Source organism: Peromyscus maniculatus, chromosome 20 (genome assembly GCF_049852395.1).
Source record: "Peromyscus maniculatus bairdii isolate BWxNUB_F1_BW_parent chromosome 20, HU_Pman_BW_mat_3.1, whole genome shotgun sequence".
Lineage (NCBI taxonomy): Eukaryota > Metazoa > Chordata > Mammalia > Rodentia > Cricetidae > Peromyscus > Peromyscus maniculatus.
Window position 1 is genome coordinate 35,925,658 of NC_134871.1, and position 9,406 is coordinate 35,935,063.

Below are 9,406 nucleotides of genomic sequence, written 5' to 3' on the forward strand. Positions count from 1 at the left end.
TATTTACAAGCCCTGTGCCAGCCGCCCTCCCGCCCGCCCGCCTGGCACACGCGCCGCCGCCTCCTCCCTCCTCCCCGCTCCCGCCCGCGCCCAGCCCGCCGCTCCAGCCCTAGCCCCGCTGCAGCGGCAGTAGCAGCAGCCGAAGCAGGCGCGCCTGGGCGGAGCGCTCACCACCCGCAGCGCTCTCTGGTTCCCTCCCTCCTTCGCAGGGGTGGGGCTCCATCGTTCCCGCCCCTTGGTTGCGGGAGGCCCAGGCAGTGCCTCGCCTTTCCTTGCCGCCCCCTACCCAAGCTAACCTGGGGGACTCTCATCGCCAGAGCTGAGGCCTCTACTGCTGCTTCTGCTGGGTCGTGAATGATGCAGCAGTGGCGCAGGAGCTCCCCAAACCCCGTGGGCGTTGGGGTTTCCCCTTGGGCGAGAGGAGAAAATAAAAGGGGGTGGGCAGAAACTGGTTGCAGCTTTATGTTCACCTCCACCTCCTCTGCTTGCCTTTGGAGGTAAAAATCCAAGTTGCTGGGTTAGGCAAGGGCACAACTCACCCACTGGCTCAGTGGTGGCAATGTTCATATTCAGGGCTCGTGGGGGTTACTGCTTCCAGTAGTCTTTGGGTAGTCTTTTATACGTGCAGGTGGGCAGAGAGCTGAGAAATGCAACACCAGAATCACTATCCTAATTTCTGCTTGGCTCCTGACTCTTGCTGAAGGGGAGCCAGCCATGCCCTCTGATGCCATTAGGATCCTTCAGGGGACTCATTGAACCCACTGCAGTGACTTTGTCCTGCGACAGGGTACTGCTGTACTGCTCTCCACCCAAGGTCTGAGGCCCTTGTGCTCATAAAACTTGAGTGACAGACGGAAGGCCAGAAGGAAAAGCAAGGGTGAGCTAAATTATTTCTAGTGTAGAAACCGAATCAGAGGAGCCATTGAGACTGTGATTTGGGGGAGCGGGAAGTGGCCCTGGAAGACCCCCACTGAGGAGGTGACATTTTAAGGAGAGATACAAGTGGCAAGATGAGAGCAAGTATGACAATGTCCAGAAGAGCCTTCGAAACAGCAAGTGTGGAGGAGAAACATTCCTCTGCTGATGGCTGAGGAAGTAGTCCTGTCAGTCATGGGCACCATTGGCAGAGGGCGAGTATCCCATCACTCACCACAAGCAGGTTAGGGAAGCCTGCCTGCTGCCCTAGGGTAGCATGACTCCTGACTGCCAAGTCTCATGACTGTCAGGGATGGTCGAAAGGACTGTGAGAGCTGGGAATCCAGTCTCAGTCTACAAGAAAAAAAAAAAAAAGCAGGTGCCTGTTTGGGAGAAGTTGGAAGATGAGGACCAAAGAGAAGCTGAAGGGTCAGAGCACATGTAGAGTGGGAAAGAGGTGATGTAGAAGTGATGTCAGAGGAGGAGAGGAAGGGAGGAGCCTCCAGAAGGTTATCCAGAAGAATAAAAGTGTTAACTATGTTGTTAACGCAGCAATAAACTGCTTGTTGCATCAGAATACTTTCCCCAGAAGCTGACTCGTACGAGAATGAGAATGAATCAGAAAATTGGAAAACTCATGGCCGTACTCAGTAGAGAACAGTAGAGAAAAAGATATGTATCGGTTAGATTGGGGATGTGTGCATGAAACAGGCTATGTGACCTGAACCGTGCTCCAAGCAGGGTAGCTCTGGCCTCATTATAAGTAGAATTAATGATGCACAATTAGTTGGAGCATAGTAACAAGTCAGCACAAATTCTGAAGAGAGAAAGCAAAAGGAAAAGGGATTGGCTGGGTTAGAAACAACACGCCCTTGCCCCCAAGACACACATAGACAGCAGCATGCTCCAGCTTACACCCACCCCTCACCAGACACATGTGGCTATGCTGTAGAGAGGGGCTGAGTGTATCTCCCAGGGCTCTATATGTTGAGATTTTTATCCTCATTGTGAAGGATTCAGAGAGGGGAAAATGAAGTTAGTCGGCCTCTGGTGTTTGGATCCAATTGGGATTAAAAAAGACAACAGAGTGGGGTCACCATAACTGAATCCTGGCTTTATAAGAAGGGAGAAAGCAGAACACACACACAATGCATATCTCCTCTTTCTCTTGTCACGAACCGCCCTGTGGCAATTCGGGTCTTACTGCTTAAGAAGGCTATGTCACGATCCAGGTCCTTGGCTAGGAGCACAACCATAGCCCCAACAAGCCTCTTCTTTGTAAGTCACATAGCCTCCAATAGTTCATAATAGTATCCTTTCTGACCCAATGCAATGCCAAACACCTACAAAACACCCTTCCCTTATTTAGAAGTACCTTTTGGAAAATTGCCCTCTCTTCTCAATTTCTTCCTATTTCATTTATGTATCCACTTGCATTTGCCACGACCTAAAGCTATCATGTCTGTGTTTTGTTTACTTATTTCATGGTTTGAATTTTAAGTGTCTCCCACAGATTCATGCATTGAGTGTGCATGGCCCCCATTTGGTGGCTGTATCTTAGGACATGTGTAGTAGGCAGCCATCCCAGCTTTGATCTGGAAGTTCCAACCCCCATTGAGGCTTCCAGTAACTGTCACACATACAAGGCGGGGCCGAGAGAGGATCCTGAAGACCAGAGATCCGGATGCGGCTCTCTTGGTTCCTGGACCCTGGATGCTGGAGGTAGACAGAACAGAGTTCTCCAGAGAACACCGCCTGTCTGCACTACAGCTTTCCCAGATCCTGTAACCTATCCCTTCACTTGTAAGTTACCCCACGAAATAAACCTCCCTTTTAACTACATGGAGTGGCCTTAATATTTTCACCAATAGACATGTGGAAATTTTAGGAGGAAGTGAGACTTACCTGGAGGAAGTAAATCACTAGGGATTGAGTTCTTGAAGCATTCTGACCATCGCTTCCTCCCATACCTCTCTGTGCTTCCTGTCCACCATGAGGTCAGAACTCTACCACCACATGCTCCTGTTACCATGGTGTTCTGCCAAGGTACATGGAGCTAAGAAACTATAAACCAAACCCTCCAAAGCAAAGAGTTGAATGACATCTTTCCCCCATCAAGTTGTTCATCAGATCTTTTGTCACAGTGATGAAAAAAGTAGGTAATATGCTCACTAAACAAGATCAAGACCTAAGTGTCCTCTCCCAAATCCTACAAGCATATATGTCTCATGATAGCCTCTTCATTCTTAAATAAAGCATTAGTAAGTAGTCTATAAAGAGACAGTGTCAATCTGCCAGCACACATTCGACCTAGGTTTTTATATGAAAAATTTAGGGGTTTTGATTAATTGGGAAAATCTTAGTGCTTAATAAGTGTTAGTTATTTCAAATTAAAGACCGGTATATTCATGATGATGGCATTCAAAAAGCCTCGCCAGATAAACACCCAAGATGAAACTCAGGCCCTGCAAGAAAATGATGTAATGACTAGTCTTGATTGTCTGTTTGATTCACTTGGGAAGAGGGAACCTCAACTGAGGAATTACAGTCATTAAATTGGCCTGTGGGCCTATTTATGGGCCCATGTGGGTGGTGCCATCCCTAGGGAGGTGGGTCTGTGGTGTATAAGAAAAGTAGCTAGAGGGAAATGTAGGAGAAAGCCAAGTGAATAAGAAGAATTTCTCCCATGGTTTCCACATCAAGCTCCTGCTTTGGTTTCCCTCAATGATGGACTGTAACCTGTGAGATGAAATAAACCCTTTCTTCCCCCAAGGTGGTTTTTGTCAGTGTTTTAGCACAGCAGTGGAAACAAAACCAGGACAGAGACATAATATTTTATTAGTCAGCATGTAATAAAAAGTGTAATCATCAAATAATGGCACCTTGAACCTTCAGGTATGTGAGGAGTTTTGGTGGAGACACAAGGGCCATTTCCATGCCTCTCAAAGGACAAAGCAAACTAAATATCAAAGCCATGACTCTGATCCAATTAAACCCAAGGGTAAAGGAACTGCCAGGTAATTGAGTCTGGAAAATTGACTTATTTCAATGGTTTTATAATCCAATGTAGAGAGCTGTTCAGATTTCTAATAGAGGGTTTTGAAATGTCATAAAAGGCATGATGCACAGTAAGTCCCATTTGAGGGGCTGTTGTAATCACAACACAGGAATCACATGTCCCATATCCCTAAAGTCCCTAGGATCATGAGATGACAAAGGGACATAAAGGCAAGAGAGTGACAGTGTATCAAAAAAAGAACAGCATGAGTTATAGACCAAAACAACAGGACATTCTAGCATCTCCTACTTTTGAGTACCAGTCCATCCTATAACATTAAAATCCCAGCCACTTGCTAATCCTCAAATCTGCCACCTCTTTCTTCTCTAAATACTTTTAATTTTTTACAATAGGCCAATTTCTTGCTATAACAAAATATCAAAAACTGGGAATTTTATAAAGAAAAGATTTCTTTAAGCTCATTGTTGGCTAAAAGTCCAAACTGACATTTTGGAAGATAGACTGGATTCATTTGGGTGGATCCATAAGGTAGATCCACTGATTCAGCCTCTAGTGTAGGAATCTGGACTCTATATTAGATATTTTTCTGCTGCTGCCATAAAACACTATGACCAGAAGCAACTTGTAGGAGGAGTTTATTTGGGTTTACAGTTCCATGGAGATAAGAGTCCATCGTGATAGGTCTACATAGCAACAATGTAGCAGCCATGGCAGCAGGATCAGATCTCTGACTACTTAGATCTTCAAATGCAAACAGGAAGCACAGGGCACAAACAGCAAGTAGCTGAGGCTTGAAATTCCAAACCTATCCCCAATAACATACATCCTCGAACAAGTCTCCACCTCCCAAAGGTTCCACGCTCTTCCCAAACAGTGACGACTGCTGGGGACCCAGTGTTCATTTATCTGAGCCTACAGAGTGCATTCTCATGAAGATGGACAGGCAGGCAGCACAATGGCAGAGGTCTTGCATCACTTTACACTAGAGCAAAGGAACTCTTTCCCCCTCCTGAGTGAGAAGCTTCTACAAATGAGTAATAGATAAAGGGTATCTTTTCATGTGTCCTCAGCAGAGGAAAGTAGCTTAAATGATAAAAATCTAAATAACTAATCCTACAACATTAAGCTTGTCACTCCCAGGCAGATTGCTGGATTCATTTCTGGTCAAGAAACCACATGGCAAGACAGGAAGCCAAAAGTCGGAGTGGCCATTCTGTAACAACATTCTAGATGGAGCAAACATGGGTTCCACAAAGTTCATCTTCATCCTTTCTGAGTGCAGTTCCACCAGTGACCTAATGACCTTCTAATAGACCACACATCCTAAAGCTTCTACCCCCTTACACAGCCAAGCAAGGGACCAAACTTCTAACATACAAATCCTTTAAGTGCAAAATACTCATACCATCAAACCAGTTCATTATTTTTTCTAATCTTTGTCTCATATATAGAAGTGACATACAGGAGCCTGAGAAGGTGCTTCCTAGAAATGAACAGTAAGGCTGAGAACCAACGCCTGTCTGTGAGCCTCAGACATTTCCTCCAGAAGTTTTGCTTTGAATTGCAAATATTAAATGGTGGGATGATGGGCTGGACATGGTTACTATGACTATAATCAAATGAAAAGGGAAAGGCTCATGTTCCTGGGCATATGTGATGGTGTTCCTGGATGCCCTGTCCCCACCTTTCCAAAGAATATCATGCTATTGTTGCAGACCAATTTTAAATCTACTTTCATTGTTTGTTGCACACAAAAAAAGTATGCACAATTTGGGACAAACTGCAATGGTCACGATTTGTTGTCTTGTTACCCACAGATACTGTTAATATTCTGATGGTGATAACTGCCAAGGGCACCACAGAATGTAAATGACGAAGAGCAACACTGAGCCTTCGTTCTTTCCCTGGAAGAAGAAGGAGGCAGCCACCAAGGTGAACACGCTGGATCATGCTATCGGGGGTAGGAATGGAAAAGAGACACTCTCTCTGTAGAGAATGCGATCCTCTGCCCATTAGTCTCCTGTTAATGCCCCATCCATGCATTGAGGACTGCACTTACTTAGTCACCACCAAAGAATATCACACAAAGCCAGTTCTTCTCAACTATGTTACTCCCCAAAGGCTTGTTCTGTACCTGGGTTGTAGTCAGCTCTGAGAGGAGCTGGGGAAACACAGGTTTCCTTGCAGCCATGGATAGCACCTCTTGTGTAAGGGAGATAGGGTGTGGGGGGTTAAACGAGAACTATCCTCCATAAACTCACATAATTGAGCACAGTTTCCCAACATGGTGGTGCTGTTTAGGGAGGTCATGGAACTTTTAGGCAGCACCTTACTTGAGGAAGTACATCACTAGGGGCAGCCTTTGAGGGTTTATAGCTTCACCCCACTTCCAGTTCTCTCTCTCTCTCTCTCTCTCTCTCTATATATATATATATATATATATATATATATATATGTGTGTGTGTGTGTGTGTGTGTGTGTGTGTGTGTGTGTGTGTGTCTGTATGTGTGTGTGTGTGTGTGTGTGTATGTATGTATGTATGTATGTATTTCCTGCAAGTGGGTGAAAATGTGATCCTACTTTCATGCTATGCCTCCCACACTATTATGGATCCATAAGGCAAAATATTCTTTTTTCTATAATTTTGCTCTTCGTCATGGTGTTTAATCACAGCCACAGAAAAGTATCTGATATGTGGGGCAAGCTGCAAGCTTGAGTCTATTATGAATGCAGGACAAAATGAAGTATGTTTGGAAAGAAAGGATTCCAAGACATTCTACACACACTTTTCTTCTTGAAAACTCAGACACTGGAATTTCACAAACCTCTCCCCTTCACCACACCCTGCTATCTTTTTTTTCCTGTCTGGCTTCTCTCTACATTAGAGCTTCCTCACCTTTAACAATCTTCCTGAAAAGGGATGAGAAGCAACCAAAGGGCATCCTCAAGTGTGTCATTCTGCAGAGGATGGCAACCTAAAGGATAGTGTTAAGATAGCCCTAGCTCAGGAACAAGAGGACCCTAAGAGGGATGTACAGATCACCTCAGGAAGGGAAAACACAGGAGATCCCCATGAGTAAATTGGGGATGGGGAGTAATAGAGGGAGGGGATGGAGGATGAGAACATGAGGGAATAGGATGGTTGAGCTGGGGGAGGGATGGAATGCAGAGCAATGAAAGAGATATCTTAATCAAGGGAGACATTATGGGGTAAGGGAGAAACCTGGTGCTAGGGAAATTCCCAGGAACCCACAAGGACCACCCCAGATTAGACTACCAGCAACAGTGGAGAGGATGCCTGAACTGGCCTACCCTGGTAATCAGATTGCTGATGCCCTGTCATCATAGAGCCTTCATCCAGTAACTGATGGAAGCAGATGCAAAGATCCACAACCAAGCACCAGGCCAAGCTCCGGAAGTCCAGTTGAAGAGAGGGAAGAGGGATTACATGAGCAAGGGGGGATAAGATCATGATGGAGAAATTTACAGAGACAACTGAACCAAGCTCATAGGAACTCACAAACTTTAAATGGACAGCTGTGGAACCTGCATGGAACCAGGCTAGGCTCTCTGCATACGGCAGACAGTTGTGTAGCTGGGTCTATTTGAGGGGCCCCTGGCAGTGTGTTCAGGATCTATCCCTGGTACATGAGCTGGCTTTCTGAATCCCATTGCTTATGGTGACACACCTTGCTCACCCTTGAGGCAGTGGGGAGGGGCTTGATCCTACTTCAACTGAATGTCCCAGGCTTTGCTGTCCCCCCATGAGAGAACTTACCCTTTTAGAGGAAGGGATGAGGGATGGTTGGAGTGGAGGAGGGGGAGAAGGGATGAGAGGGGGATCTGTGGTTGGTATGTAAAATGAATAAACTTTTTTTTAAAAAAAATAAAAACAAAAAGATTTCCCCAAGGAACAGCATCAGGGGAAACTGCTCAGGTTGGGCACACAAGGAGTAAATGAACTCTGAGCTAAGTGGCCCTCATCTTCACTCTATATGGCAATAATCGTAGGACTCTCCCTTACCTTGTAATTGAAATTTTTACATTAACCTTTAAAGTAATTTTGCATGCTCATTGAGAGTAGTTTTTGCTAGTTTCCTTTAAATACTTAGATTGTGTGATAATCTATGCACTGAATGAACTCACTCATTCACCCTTCCAGTGAGCATTTACTTATTTCCTGGTCATTCATTGCTCTCCAACTAAAGGAAGTAGAGGCAAAAGCGAAGAGACTCGGTAATTAGTTTACTATTAGTTGTAAAGATGAGATATACAAATGCAAAGCAATTTTGCCGTGTGTGTCATCATTGCTTTTCGATGCCCTGATTCATGATAGATGCTTACCACTGCCGCCGCCACCGCCACCACCACCAACACTAACAACAAACAACCACCTCTACCACCATCACCACCACCACCACCATCACCAGCACCACTACCACCATCACCACCACCAGCACCAGCACCAGCACCACTACCACCATCACTATCATCACCACCACTACCACAACCACCACTACCACAACCACCACTACCACCACCACCACCGCCTCCACCTCCACCACCACCACCACTATAGAATGTTTACTGTTTACCTGTGACTTGGGCTGTTTTCTTTAGAGAGATTATTTTTATTTAATCCTCGAAATAATTAGGAGATCATCATTATGTTTATTGTTCCCCGTATTAACCACAAAGAAAATGAGACAGACAAATCATGTCCCTGACCCAAAGTTACGTGGCTGAGAAACAACAGTCTCAGGAATCGAGCCTAAAGTATCTTATTACATTGTCTGTGCTTTTAACTGCAGTATATTGTTCAGAGAGCATGCTGGACTAGGTAGGAATTTGGCATAAGCAAAATCTTGGAGGTGAGACAAAGTGTAGAACTTCCAGCACTAACGAGGAAGCTAATTGGAGGAAAGCTTGAACAGAATAGGGGCTTCACGGGCAGGCTTGTGAATACACTATGGATGTGAAGAGCTTCAAACATAGACAGGTGTGATTCAGTCACAGTGGTTCAAGAAAGGACCAATGATTGGAGGATAGAGCAGGAACAGGGAAGCAAACTCATTGAGACCAACTACAAAGCTCAGTCCAGCTAAGAGGCACTAAGAACCAGCAAGAAAGTTGTGGGATTCCGGGGGAGGGGGGGTCAGCTGATAATGTAGTTAGGAAGGGTTGTCACCAACATTTAGCACCTGAAAAATAAAGGATCCCTTGACATGTTAGAAACAGAAATGAGTGCATGCCAGTGCCACAACTTGCCCTCCTCATGACTAGGCTCCTTGGCCCTCCTCTGGCTCCAGTAATTGGCTCCCTGGGCAGTCTCCTCCTTTCTTTCACTTAACTAAGTACCTTTTCTTTGGGTTTTAATTGTTTAAAACCCCCCAATTTGTCTATGTCATTTACATATTCCAATCACCCACTTCCATTTCATTGCTAATGAGCCCCTAGTTCAGGAGTGCCTGG